Genomic DNA, 15,269 nt, shown 5'->3' on the forward strand with positions numbered 1-15,269 from the left:
TAGAATTTTGTAGTGGAAATCACTGAATGGACTCAGGAACACTTTTTAAAACCATCTGTAAACACAGCTTGTCTGCATCACCAAATGCAAGGTAAAACTCTTACCATGCAAAGAAGAGATCAAATATTAACAAGATTCAGAAATACCACCACTTTCTCTGGGCCTGTGCTCTTTGAAGACACTTTTCCACTTCTCCTCAGTCATCGTTAAATACACTATACTATACTATAAAAGTATATTGCTTACCAGTGCTACTACGCTGGGCAGAGAATGAAGCAGGTGGCACATTGGTAGTTATGGAAGACTGTACTGAAGTCAGACTCTGAAACAATTCTGTGAATGTTTCCTGACTCAAATGATTCTCAATACGCTGCAGATTAGCAATTAAAGAATCAATAATACCAGCATCACGTCGGCCTCCATTACTGCCCTGCTGGAAGTTTCTTTCAATTAGTCTAACCCTAAATCTGCACAAAAACAAGGTCCGCCATTGCCAGAGGGTAACAAGAAGTATGAAAACATACAGCCTAGAAAAATAAAAAATAAGCCTAGATATGCTTATAATAGGTGGACCTGGCAACCCGCTGGTGCTGGCGCGAGCAGTTGCGCAGTCAGAGCAGAGACAGAGAACAGTTCACTGTCAGAACACTGTTGCCAGTAAGTTACTGTAATTCAAATTTACAGTACCATAACTGTATTTTATTTTACAGTAACTTAATGTTACTGTAATTGCATTTTACAGTAACACCACAGTAAAAACTTAGGTTAACTGTACAATACTGTAATTATTTGTTAAATTAAATTTTAAATTTTAAAAAACTCTGTAAATTGTACTTATTTGACTTATAACTTACACATACTGCTATTTAATCCACACAGACAATTATTGCAACATATCAAATTCTTTATTTAAATCACTACAAATGCTTAAAGCACTTTCAACAAAAACGTGTACAAGTACAGAATTTCCTTGAAAACATTCTTACTTTAATCCATGCAACTTTCAAAATACATTTAAAACAACACATTTAAAATAACACAATGTGCATTAACTTAACATGTACAAAATTCATGTTAATTCATATTACAGAAAAACACTTTTACTGTTAAATAATTCAGTATTGAATGCATAGTAGTGATGGGAATTTCGGCTCCTTTTAGAGAGCCGGTTCTTTTGGCTCGGCTCCCTAAAAAGAGCCGGCTCTTTCGGCTCCCAAGTGGCTCCTTAGATTTTTTTGTTGCTTAAATTAATTTATTACCAAATTACATGTAAAATGAATTACTAATGTAAAAAAACATTGTATCAAATGTTTATTATTTAAATTGCTTTATTTATATACTCAACATGGAACAGAGTGCTCCAACAATAAATGATAAAATACAAAAACAAAGACCCATCTCAATTAGACAAAAAGATCTGATTGTGTATATTATTTGTACGTTTGCATCTAGAGGGGGGCAGCATGGTGGCTAAGTGGTTGGCACTGTCGCCTCACGGCAAGAAGGTCCTGGGTTCGATCCCCAGGTGAAGAGCTCGGGTCCTTTCTGTGTGGAGTTTGCATGTCTTTCCCGTGTCCGTGTGGGTTTCCTCCGGGTGCTCCGGTTTCCTCCCACAGTCCAAAGACATGCAAGTGAGGTGAATGTTCCTGTCATGAATGTAACCAAAGTGTAAAACGTGACGTTAAAATCCTAATAAACAAAATAAACAAGCATCTAGAGTGAAACAACACAACATCAACAAAGCATCAACAAAATATAAATGAAAATGTGCAAAACAAAAAGAAAATCCAGGTGAAAGCATCCAGGTGACAGTATTTGTAAGTATTTAGTGAAGATTGGCATTCAGAAAAACCAAGGAGCTCATCTTTGATGGCTTGATCCTGTTTCTCCTTTCTGTTATGATCTGCCATGTTAAAAAAGATTCTCTCTGAGGGGACAGATACACAATCTATGTGCCATCACATGTATAAGATGTGGGTAGACTGAACACTTGGTTCAGTGGGTCTGAACTTCTCTGTAAAAGGGGCTCCTCGTGTCCAAACTTTACTATGTTTCCTCTCACTCATTTTCCTCACCTTTCCAGTATGTAATGTCTGGCTGTGTAAAGCGTTGAGTTCTCTCGCTCTCGCCTTCGGTTCGTGTGCACGCTGTGTGTGTGTGTGTGTGTGTGTGTGTGTGTGTAACCCCGCCCCTCTTGCTCAATGTAATTACACAAACGCCACCACATATCTTGACCAATCACGTGCGGTTTTGACAGGAAAAAAACCGGAAAAAAACGGATCCCGTCGTTCACTTTAAAGAGCCGGCTCTTAGAGCCGGATCGTTCGCGACCGACCCATCACTAATGCATAGTACAACAATGAACAATGAATCTAGATAAAGTTACATTAGAAATAACACAAGCGCTTCAGAAATGCAGGGTTACAGAAACACAGTAGTTTTGGTATAAAACTCCACTCAACACTGTCGACTCACATACCCGACTTAACATGAAATGAACCGTGTTCCTAGGTAGACCCTGGGTAGCAAACGCAGCGAGGTAAACCACTTCTCAACCTGCAACCTGCTTTGTTCTTTTCCCTTAACAATCCATTCAGCATTGTTCACCTGTAATCACAGAAAGATCATCTTTAACAGTTCTATTCAATTCAATACAGTATCCTCAAAATAAATCTAATCTTTCTGAAATTACAATGTTTTGTAAGGATCCTGTGGCGACTGTTAAACGATGTCACAGTTTACAGCGTCGCAGGAGATTAGCTACTATGCTAGCGCTGTCGTGTCGTAAATTTCACCTAACCTGACTAACGTAGCTTTTAAACATGAAACTCACAGTCATTTGTTAAATGGAACGTTTACTTGTTTTACTTTGGAAAAAAGTTGCCGACAAGTAATGCTAACGCTCCTATAGTGCACAACAGTCCCGACAACCGTGACTAGTGTTAATTTATTGTCCTAACTGTCGTAGACTCTTTACCTTTATTTTTTGCTGGTTCCCAGTTTTGGTGTAAAAAAATCCTCTTCAAGGGTCAGCACCCCTGCTGCTCTACTGCGGCTCCATCCATCATAGCCGAACTGTTTCTGTGTGCACCTCTCCTAAACTCCTTCCCGCAAAACTTGAGATAACGTGCTGGTTCCGAAGCTGAACCGTTAGGCAAACAATGTCAGTTCAAAACTCTCACAGCTGAAAATTAGGTTGAATCTTGTCAATAAAATCGTTTGGCGCCAAAGGTAATTACAGTAATTTACCTCAATGTAAAAAATACAGTAAATCTCTGTATTCAGTATTTGGCATCAGGCAAAATTGTCATAATGCAGTGGAAAATACTGTTATGTACTGTAAAAACTATTTGCAGTATTTTACTGTGTGGTATGTGGTTAATAACTGTAGAAATTACAGAAATGTCTAACAGTGCATGTAAGAACATGTAAGAATTTTTGATATCAAGAATTGAATTGTTGATATCAAGAATTTAATTTCTGATATCAGGAATTAAATTTTTGATATCAAGAATTCAATTTTTGATATCAAGAATTCAATTCTTGATATCAAGAATTTAATTCTTACATCTAAGAATTAAATTTTTGATATCAAGAATTCAATTCTTACTAGTAAGAATTTAATTCTTGATATCAAAAATTTTAATTTTTACTAGTAAGAATTAAATTCTTGATATCAAAAATTTAATTCCTGATATCAAGAAAAGGAGGATTAAAAGCTAAAACGGCACTTTTAATCCTCCTTTTCTTGATAACAGGAATTAAATTTTTGATATCAAGAATTAAATTCTTACTAGTTAAAATAAAATTTTTGATATCAAGAATTAAATTATTGATATAAAAAAAATACAATTCTTGATATCAAGAATTAAATTTTTGATATCAGGAATTTAATTTTTGATATCAAAAATTTAATTCTTACTAGTAAAAAATGAATTCTTACTAGTAAAAATTAAATTTTTGATATCAAGAATTGAATTATTACATGTTCTAATGATAATTAGATGATTTGCACGTGGATTTAAAGGCAGGACTAACTTTGGTTGTGCTTTTCTTAAAGAGACAACATCATGAACCACATGTACTGCAAACCATTGTAAACAAAATAGTAAAGGTTGTACATTGCAGATTTTACAGCATACTCGAGCATTTACATTAAAAAATAAACATGTTTAAAAACTGCAGACTGAAAATACTTCTAACCCTTAAATATATACTCTATCGCGTAATCTACAGTACATATCAGTATTAAACCACATTTCTTTTGTAAAGTCTAGGTTCAGTAGATGGCGCTTGGAAACAGATTTAAAAATAAATCTTTTAAAACCAGAGACTGAATGGTCTACTGAATAAATACACATTTATTTGATTCGTCTTTTAATTATAATTATTTTAGGAAAAAAAACCCGGATCGTAGATGTCAATACTGTGAAATAAACATATGTGACAATTTTTTTTCATTAAAGTCAATTATTGATAATTACATTTGATTTCTGATCACTTGCAATGCCCGTTTAAGACAAAGCTCCTGATTCTCAGTGTTTCACATGACAGTGATTTATATACAGTGTAAGAGACGAAAATCTTTAAAAAAAATAGTGTACAGATTTTTAATTGTGTCCACGCGATATAGCCGCCACAGTAAATATAATGGTGCTTTAATGTCTCAAATGTCTCAAGTCATCTCATGAATCTGACAAAATACAGATTACAGACAGTATAACTGGCATTCTATATCCCCAATACCATGACATTTTACTGTATTTATTGTATGATAAATCACTGTCAGATGTGTGTAATGCCAGGTTTATGGTCAGTGTAATGGGAGCATGGTTGCCAGACATCTATGTAAGTCATCTCACAGATGGCAACAACAATTGCGCTACAATAACCAAAACTAAAAAATTAACTACTTTGGGATTAGCTAAACACTTTAAGCAAACATTAAGAAAATGTATTCAATTTACTATACTCCATTGTCATTTTATTTATCACTGTCATTTATCAAACTCACATTTTAGGACTTGGCAACCCTGAATATTTGGAGACACTCCCACATGCAGTGACAATGAGCTACTATTGGATATATTTAAACAGACTCATTTGAATACAATTTTAACTAGTAAAAATTTAATTCTTACTAGTAAGAATTTATTTTCTGATATCAAAAATTAAATTCTTGATATCAAGAATTGTATTTTTTATATCAAGAATTTTGACTTAAAGAGACATTGCAAGTAATTGGAAATCATAATTACCAATAATTGACTTTAATTAAAAATTAATGTTTTTTTCCCCTAAAATAATCATCATTAATAGAGAAATCAAATAAATGTGTATTTATTTAGTAGACCGTTCAGTCTCTGGTTTCCAAGTGTCATCTACTAGACTGTTGCACATTTTAAGTTGGACGTCCAGAGAAACTCCATTAGAAAGTTGGTCATTAGTGTAGTTGACTTTATAAAGTGTAGATGTGAGAGAGTTGGGATGCAGTAATGAAGTGATGTTACATTTTACAGCTTTCATACACGTCATTCCATACATTATTAAGACGCCTGCGTTACAAAAGAAATGTGGTTTAATACTGTAACAGTATGTGTTTATGTATGGAACGTATGACGGTTTTATGTTTCAGTACGGAACAGTTAGAGCGACGCACACATGTATGCGGGGTTTTGTGTGTTTATACATGTGATAGTTAAAGTTCGTTACTGTTGTACATTTAATAAATATAAAATAAGCTAGTACAAAGCTTTAACCGTCCATTCTGTTTATTGACACGATAGTCAAGAAAGGGAACAGAGTGAAACAAATATGTACTGTAGATTACGCGATAGAGCATAGATTTAGGGGTTAGATGTGTTTTCAGTGTGCAGTTTTTAAACCGTTTTTGAAAATGTTTTTTTTTAATGTAAATGCTCGAGTATGCTGCAAAATCTGTAATGTACAACCTTTACTATTTTGTTTACAATGGCTTGCAGTACATGTGGTTCCTGATGTTGTCTCTTTAAGAAAAGCACAACCCAAGTTAGCCCCGCCTTCAAATCCACATGCAAATCATCTAATTATCATTAGAACATGTAATAATTGAATTCTTGATATCAAAAATTTAATTTTTAACTAGTAAGAATTCCTTTCTGTGTGGAGTTTGCATGTTCTCCCCGTGTCTGCGTGGGTTTACTCCGGGTGCTCCGGTTTCCTCCCACAGTCCAAAGACATGCTAGTGAGGTGAATTGAAGATACTAAAAAATTGTCCGAGACTGTGCTTGATATAAAACTTGTGAACTGATGAATCTTGTGTAATGAGTAACTACCGTTCCTGTCATGAATGTAACCAAAGTGTAAAACATGACGTTAAAATCCTAATAAACAAACAAACTAGTAAGAATTAAATTCTTGATATCAAAAATTTAATTCCTGATATCAAGAAAAGGAGGATTAAAAGCTAAAACGGCTTGCCATATAAAAGAGGGCTTGCCATACAACATGTTACAAAAACACTTGGGACAGAAGAGCCATAAACAAACTCTATCTTTATATATTATAAAATCTGTACCCAAGCAACAAGCTGTAATTTATTTCTAGCACCACTAGATGGCGACGATGTACAACATTTTGAACTTCCCCAGATAGCATACGGATGTGGGCCACTTCTGGCAACGTTACCAGTGTTGCCAACTTAGCGACTTTGTCGCTATATTTAGCGACTTTTCAGACCCCTCTAGCGACTTTTTTTCAAAAAAGCGACTAGCAACAAATCTAGCAACTTTTTCTGGTGTTATTGAAGACTTTTGGAGACTCGAAAGGGAAAACACACATTGTTCTGCAGTTACTGTCCTCAACGAGCAGCGGGTCCTGCCGTGAGCCCCTCCCCCGTCCCAAAGCACGGGCGGTCAGTATCACAGTTAGGGTTACCAGATTGGGCGGGTTTCCACCAAAATGAGAGGATTTTGTTGGAAATTGGCAGGGAAAACACTTTGGCAGGTGGACAAAATTTCGGCTGGTTTGTAATCATTTTGGCAGCTTAAAATATAAATAAAAAAGCTATTGCTAAAGCAGGTGGAATATAAATAGGGCTACCTTCTCCCACCCGTTGTCAAAAGTTTGATTGACAGGTTATTCTTTCCAGTCCAAGACACTGTTGCCCCGCCCATCAATACACTGATTCATATGTTAGACAAGTGATTTGAGTTGAATATGAAGGTAAGCAAGTCTATACATACAACCTCTCGTATGTACGAAAAGGCAAACTTTCATTGCTTGCAAGTTTTTTTGTTTTTGTTTTTACATGCAAAGGGTTGTGTGTCCTAACAAATAATGCATTTTACAAACTTGGCAGGCTACTTTAAAGACATGCAAGCATAATTTGTTCTTTATAATGTATAATTACTGATCTGTACATTTTAAGATATAAATTTGTACGTCGTGATGGTTTAACTGGTTTATTATTTGTGAAATGCTAAACATCATCTGCTTTTCCTGTGTTTTGGGCGTTTTATCATGCATTTTGGCTGAAAATTACTGTCGCAATCTGGCAACCCACCCCAGAGTAGCTCAAACCACGAATCAACAGAAGAAAGTTCATTTGTAGTTCTAAACATATTTAGGGTGTTTTTACCCACTTTTTGTCTCTCCCACGATGTTATTTCTCTCTTCTACAGCGTCAATTACATGCAAATGGACCATATGCAAATTAGGCGATGACGTCATTTAGTGACTTCTAGCGACTTTTAGGACAGCCAATAGCTACTTTCCTTACTGAGGAGTTGGCAACACTGAACGTTACGGCACTGCCGGCTCACTGCCGGCATCGGCAAACAGCATATGAGCCAAAAGTGGCCCACATATAGGAAATGCTTATATGGCCCACATGTCCCAAAACACATCTGGCAAAGACATGGCACCACTGGCAAACTAAGTGAGCCAGTAATACTGACTCATATTAAAAATGGTAATGTCCCACTTTCTATACTCTAAAAAATGATTCAGCACATTAGTAAATTAAACATAATATAATAAGTCAGTTCAACAAAAAAAAATAAGTTTGTTACATTTGTTAAAATTTTTGAGTTTGGGCAACCTAAAAAGACATTATTTTAGACAAACTTAAAATTGTAAACTTTTTCAACGCATTATTTTTGCTTTAGTACAACATCATACCAATTTTGAGTTGAGCCAACTAAAATATCTGAGTTGTCTGAACAAAGCAAAGAAGAGAAGAGCATCAGAAGCTCTACGTTCTGTGACTGCGCATGCGCACTTCTCCGAGTTGAGTTGTAACGGACGAGGACGACCCTGAAGTTTTGGATTTTGCCCTGACCTGCCCTGAGGTAGGTATTCAGCTATTCAACATAATACAAGTTATGTTTAAAACTTAACAAATGCATAAACAATAAACTGACTGAATAATGAGTGGAATTACTAGCATTTTAGTTTCACGTATTTTCTCAACCAAAATTTCAAATATTGTATGGCAGACGAGTGCGAGTTCTTTTCAAATTGTTCATTTATATAAAGGTGTACAAGTGTAATCTATTTGCAAATTTGGGCTTGTCGGTGACAATTTAACCATTTTTGGTACACAGAGAGCGATGTTAGCTGACATGCTAGCGGGTTATGATGCCCATTTGTTTGAATGGCCTGGGGCTAACTGTGTTAGCTTAATAAGCTAAACTTGTCTGTGGTACAGCACATTACAAAACAGTCTGTTACACTTAATTATGATGCGGTATGATTGTAAGTAAGCGGCTCATTTGATGTGATTTTCACGACTGTGAATTAGGTAGGGCTTTATTCATGGTATTCATAGTTAGCTATAGTTGCAAACTTTTAAACATTAATATGCTTATTGTCAATTTATTGGAATTTTGCTTACATACTTCAACTTTAGCTGATTTACTGTGCCTGTCTTAATTGATTATTAAACGAGAGCTAAATCATCATATTGTTTAAATGTAAATATGTTATTTTAAAATTGTTTGTGTTTTTTATTGCAGATTAATATGCAATGCAATCCCAGTCCAGAAGTACTACAGAAACATTACAGATTGTGTCATTACCAAGGACGCTCCAGGCCATTGCTGTGTTTGTATCCTGACTCTGCTTACCTGGAAAACTAGTTTGTTTATTGATGCTAATTATACTTTTGCTGGAGTGGCACAGGTTTATGGCTTAAAATAAATGTCTGTTGTGAAAGTCAAATAAACATTTCAATAAAATTTTCTTAAATTGTCTTAAATTTCTTTCATAGCTACTTGTTAAGAGCGTAAAATATTCATTTACATTTTTGTCATTTTGCAGATGCTTTTACTCAAATAGACTTACAATTGTGGCTAAATACAATACAAGCAATTGACGTTTAAGGGCCTTGCTCAGGGCCCCAACAGTGGCAACTTAGTGGTGGTGGCGCTTGAACCAGCATCTAGACCAGTACCTTAACCACTACCAACTGCCAGTTCAGATATGTAAAAAACCTTTGCCTGTAAAAAACATTTAGTAACTGCTTTTTTGTAAAAAAAAAAAAAAAAAAAAAAAAAAAAAAAAAAAACAGTTTATGTCAACCTTAAAAATCTAAAGGTTAATCTGACTTGAAAATGTAAGGCAACCGGCTGCTGAATTACTTAAAAAAATTAAGACAATAGTTTGCATGGATCTTTCTATGTTGGTAGAACTTAAAAAAATGAGTTGGTACAACTTGAATTTGTAGTCCTTCATTTTGACTTTATTTAGTTGTGTTTATTACAAAACCTGAGTAGATTCAACTTAAAAATATTTAAGTTGACTCAACGTAGTGATTTTAGTTATACTGTGATAATTTATTTAAGTATATTTTAAGTGGCTTAGATAGGTTCCATTTACTTAATAAAACAGAAAGTTAATTCAACTCAAAAAGATCCATGCAAACTATTGCCTTAAATTTTTAAAGTAATTTCAACACCACATTTTTTACAGTATGGCATGGTAACAGCCCAGTTGTTTTACATGTGGTTGAGTTGTGGGTCATTTCTGGCCCTGCTGGTTTAAAGGTGGCTGAGATGTGGCCCTTTTATGGCTGTAAAACGGCCGAGTTCCGGCAACCGCATCTGGCCCTCATCTGTGCCATCATTCCATGTGGTATGTGGGCCACAAGTAAGTGCCGGACGTGGCCATATCAAATTTGCTATCTGGGGAGCTGCGTTCATTACTGTAGAATTTTACTGTTTATATGGTGTGTGAGTCGAGGAACACTCCGGTTTACAAAACAATAACTTTTAATCCGAGTATGAAAACTTCAGGACCATAACATACAGCTTTTACGAGTTTACGTGTTACAAGACTGAACGACATCTCAGTATCAAGCTCTCTGATTGGCTTAGTTATGTAACCGAGCGTCGTAGTGATGCACTCGTTTAATAAAGAAATAAAATACACGGTATATTCACTAATTGTCGGGAGCAAAACACTTTATTAACTTATTCTGTTCCAAATAGTGGACAGCCAGAGCCGAGCACGCTATCCCATGCACTATGGAAGCCCCAAAGGGTCAAAACACACTCACTTTGCGTAGACCCGTCCATCAATCCATTGTCACAATACAAGCACTTTAAGAACTGGCTTTGCTTCATAACAAAATAGCCTTTCCATTTATTTTGGTATTCAGGTTTTACTGTAATGCTGTTAAGTAACTTATTTGTTTTTTATATTCAAGTTAAGCTGCTACACCACTTGTGAGTGGAGATTTTTGTTCATTTTTAGTGTATCACTGCATTAAACAGAATTATGTTCTTTGAATATAAAGTTCAAAGTGAAACTGTAATTATCTCACTTCATTTTTACTACAATGCTGCACTAGGTTTGTTTACTTTTATTTTGTAAAAGAACATTAAGCAATAGCTTGGATGCAGGCAATTTTTTTCCTACAGCACTGCAGAGCTATTCAGTTGTTAAACATATACACTGGATTAATTTGAATAACTGTAATGTACTTGAAGTGTGAACTGTGTAAACAGTGTTATCTAGTTCTTATCTAGACAATATCTAGAAAATACAAGTATCGGTTTGAGAATCGGTATCGGATCGGGATCAAAATTAAAGATCGGGATCAAGAACAAAAAAACATGATCGGGACATCCCTAGTTCCTAATCATAAATAAATCCTAGTTAGATTAAAACTTAAATCCAGACTGGAGTGTAGCAGCTGTACTGTACTACTGTACTGTACTACACTAAACTGCACTATACTGTACTGTATAATACTGTACTGTACCACACTGTCTGGTGAAAAAGTGGCATCATGCTCTATATTTACTTACAGAAAAAATCATCATCATCATCATCCTCCTTTTGTATTATTTTATTCTGGAATTCTTCATGTTGTAGATCCACAGGGGTGACGTCTGCCTCTTCTGCTGACTGCATTATTAAAGATCTAATAGACAGACATACAGACTATTCAACTATAAACAAATTTCAACTGTAAACAAAGTTCAACTGTAAACAAAGTTCAACTATAAACAAAGTTCACCTATAAACAAAGTTCAACTATAAACAAAGTTCAACTGTAAACAAAGTTCAACTATAAACAAAGTTCAACTATAAACAAAGTTTAAAAATATGACGTGTTTATATAAAACTGTGAGATTTAATCATGAAGCAACTCAATCAGTTCCGCTCAATTGATTCATTTTGCTGGATCGGTTCATTGAATCGGTTCATCAGTACTGAATCATGTGTGATGCTAACAGTTAGCGGAGCAGCTAATAGTTTGTGTGTTTAAATAAAACTGGAGTTAAAGCTCCTCAAATCCTCACAGTGATGTTTTATTATTAATTAGAATGTGGTTATAATTAAATATAAGGGTTATAATTAAATACATATTTTACTTACAGATGAGGCTCTACAGTACAAACACAGCAGCTTCTTGTTCTTCTTATGATGTTTAATGGCGGTTGGCAGAACAACTTAAGACGCACCAGCGCCACCAACTGGACTGGAGTTGAACAGCAGCTTAGCAGTAAAACATCTCCATTAGCACATCTGTATTACTGGTGTGCGATACTGCAAAATTTGATATCGATCCGATACCAAGTAAATACATGGCCAGTATCGCCGATATCGATCCGATACTGATACTTTGTACTTACTTTTATGTAGGGAAGAGCAGTGTATCATGATTTATGAGGTGAATGTATCATCAATTTGCTTTGACTAATAAATGATTTTGTGTTTATTAGTTCATCATGTGCAGTAAAAACCCACTACAGTTTATAGGTGAATATAAAGTAATTTTACTAATGTAATAAACTAATGAAGTCTGGGGTTTTTGTTGAGAAACAATTATATAATAAGAAACATAATTCCCCCGCTCATTGTACACTCTTGCTTTTTGTAAAATAAAGTACAGAAAAAGTTTCAGGAGTCTCCCGCATATACATAGCGGCTCCCTGATTCCCACAAGTCAGATAAAATCTCCCGGAATCTACAACGAGCGGCCAAGAACGACACACACACACACACACACACACACACACACACACACACACACACATGAAGGAGACAGACTTTTTTACTACGACTGCGTATTAAATCCGTTATCTGATATACAATCTAGCGCACTGTGTAGGGAACATAAATCAATTGTCTAATATACTGTCTAGTGCAATAAGAAGGGAACATAAATCTATGATCAAAAATACAATCTAGTGCACTCTGTAGGGAACATAATTAATTATGTAATACAGTATCTAGTGAACTGTGTAGGGAAAATAAACCAATTGTCTAATTCACTATCTAGTGCACTACGTAGTGCACTATGTAAGGAACATAAATCCGTTATCTGATATACAATTTAGTGCACTATGTAGGGAACATAAATTCATATCTAAAATACTATCTAGTGCACTATGTAGGGAAGCGACTCCTTCAGCTTCCAACTGCTTGGATTGCTGAGTACTATCAACTTAGTGAATCGACTCTTTCGAGTCTATTCCTGTCCTTCGACTTAAAGAACCGGATTAAAGAATCGACTCAAAGAATCATTTGATTCATTTGAACGCGCAGACTCACTCGCTCTCCCGCTGTGAGCTTCTCAAACTAGAGGTGGGTGATACCGGGAATTTTGGTATCGATCCGATACCAAGTAAATGCAGGGCCAGTATCGCCGATATCGATACCGATACTTTTTAATATTTAAGCTTCATAGATCCAAAGGATCCAAAAGACCTAGGATAGAATTTCGCCAAACATTGTACGTGACAACAAAATACTTTATTATCACAATCAACATTTTTGTTTAGAAACAATGGAACAGTAACAAAACAAAGTTTGCCTTAACATTAGGAAAATAAATCTTTTTTGAGGTAGAAAAGGAGAAACCACAATACAAAAATAAAATAAAAATTCTCCCCTCACTAGACATCTTTTCTAGTTCTTTCTTTCTTTGTTTCTTTTTTCAAATAGAATTGTTCTTAGGAAAAACAATAAAAAATAAGGAATTTTCTTCCTTTCAGTGCAATTCTGTTTTTTCTTAAATAAACAGAGTGTAAAAAAATATCACTCAACACAACTTAAAACAAAATCTCCTGAGGTAGAGGGCTGGCAAACCACAATACAACAAAATTAACACACCACAACAAATACTGTAAACAGTTTCAAACTTATTCTGTTTTTCAAGTCGAACAATACAAGAAAATAATACAAAAAATAAGGAATTTCTTCCCTTCAGTGCACTTCTCTACGTTTTTTCTTAAATAAAGAGTGTAAAAAAATATAACTTAAAGCTAATTAAAACAATCTTCTGAGGTTAGAGAGCTGACAAACCACAATACAGAAAAATTAACACACCACAACAAATATTGTAAACAGTTTCAAACTTGTTCTTTTTTTCAAGTCGAACAATACAAGAAAAATAATACAAAGAATAAGGAATTTCTTCCCTTCAGTGCACTTCTGGCTTTATACAAAATAAAAACAATAAGTGAAAATTAAATAAAGAAAGTATAAATAAAGAAAGAATACAGCTACACTGTGGCCCTCCCCCCATTGAGAACAAAGGATTAGAGGTTTTTATTTAAGAACAGTATCATGTCTCTCTCCGTACTGTGACGTGTCGACTCGAGGAGAGCGCTGAGTGGGCGGGTCAGGCTGAGCCTACCTGCATGGCTGTTTGGCTGGCGCCGCTGAGCCACGTGACGGTGCAACAACAAAAGACAAGGGGGGGGAGGGTGTGCTGCTCCGTGCTGTGTGACACAGCGCAGCGCTACTCTTACAGACAGAGAGACTTTGATGAATCCGCGAGCGCAGCAGTCAGTGCGTGCGGGAGAGAAAAAAAGCTTGAGTATCGATCTTTTTACACGAGTATTGCTCAATATCAATACCAGCGTTGGTATCGATATTATCGATATTTGGATCGATCCGCCCACCTCTATCTCAAACTAAACTGCGTCTTTCTGTACATGAGGAAGAAATCTATGTAGAGATCTCAAATAACATGAACCTGAAGGTGTGAACTTACATTGTAGAAAAGAAAAACAAGCCAGTAGCAGCAGTGTGCACATTAAACCATTTACAGAAGGGTCATTAAGTTTGGCTAATTGAAATAATGGCATGTTTCTGACCTGAATGAGAGGGGCAGTAAAAAGATCTCACACTTGTCAGAGACAATGTTTGATGCCCAGGTTAATAGGACCTGCTAGTTAGAGAAGGATCACTTGTTTGTTAGATTATGTCCAAAAGCAGGTGTGGCCCGTACAGGGATCAAACCCACGACCTTGGCATTATTAGCACCACACTCTAACCAACTGAGCTAACCAGCCAGTTCATCTGTACTTTCTTTAGATCTTTGTACATAATTCTACACTAACCCCATTCAAGCAGCTACAACGGACTTTAATAATACACATCTAAGAGGTTTTGTGGGTTCTATATGTGTGAACTATCTAAACTATATATTTCTTAAAGTTCTTGACTGAGCTTAATGCCACCAACCAGTGACTGGAGCAGATACGACTCAGGTCCTGCACACAGTAAGTAGTGCTGATACACAGTACCAGCCTGCACACCAGAAGGGCTCCAAACATCAAGTTTTCACCAGGGCCGGAGTTGGGCCCCTTTTTCAGCCCGGGAGTTTCATGACCAAACCCGGCCCACTTTTTCCACGGAGGAAAAATTTGAATAAATAAAACAGCAGCTAGCTCTTACAATGCCTTTTTATTTGGTATAAGTTCAGGTATATGATGGTAAGTTAACAGAAAACACTTCACATAAACAAGTTTAATTCAAATTTAAATCAG

The sequence above is a fragment of the Trichomycterus rosablanca genome, chromosome 14 (assembly GCF_030014385.1).
Source record: "Trichomycterus rosablanca isolate fTriRos1 chromosome 14, fTriRos1.hap1, whole genome shotgun sequence".
Taxonomy (NCBI): Eukaryota; Metazoa; Chordata; class Actinopteri; order Siluriformes; family Trichomycteridae; genus Trichomycterus; species Trichomycterus rosablanca.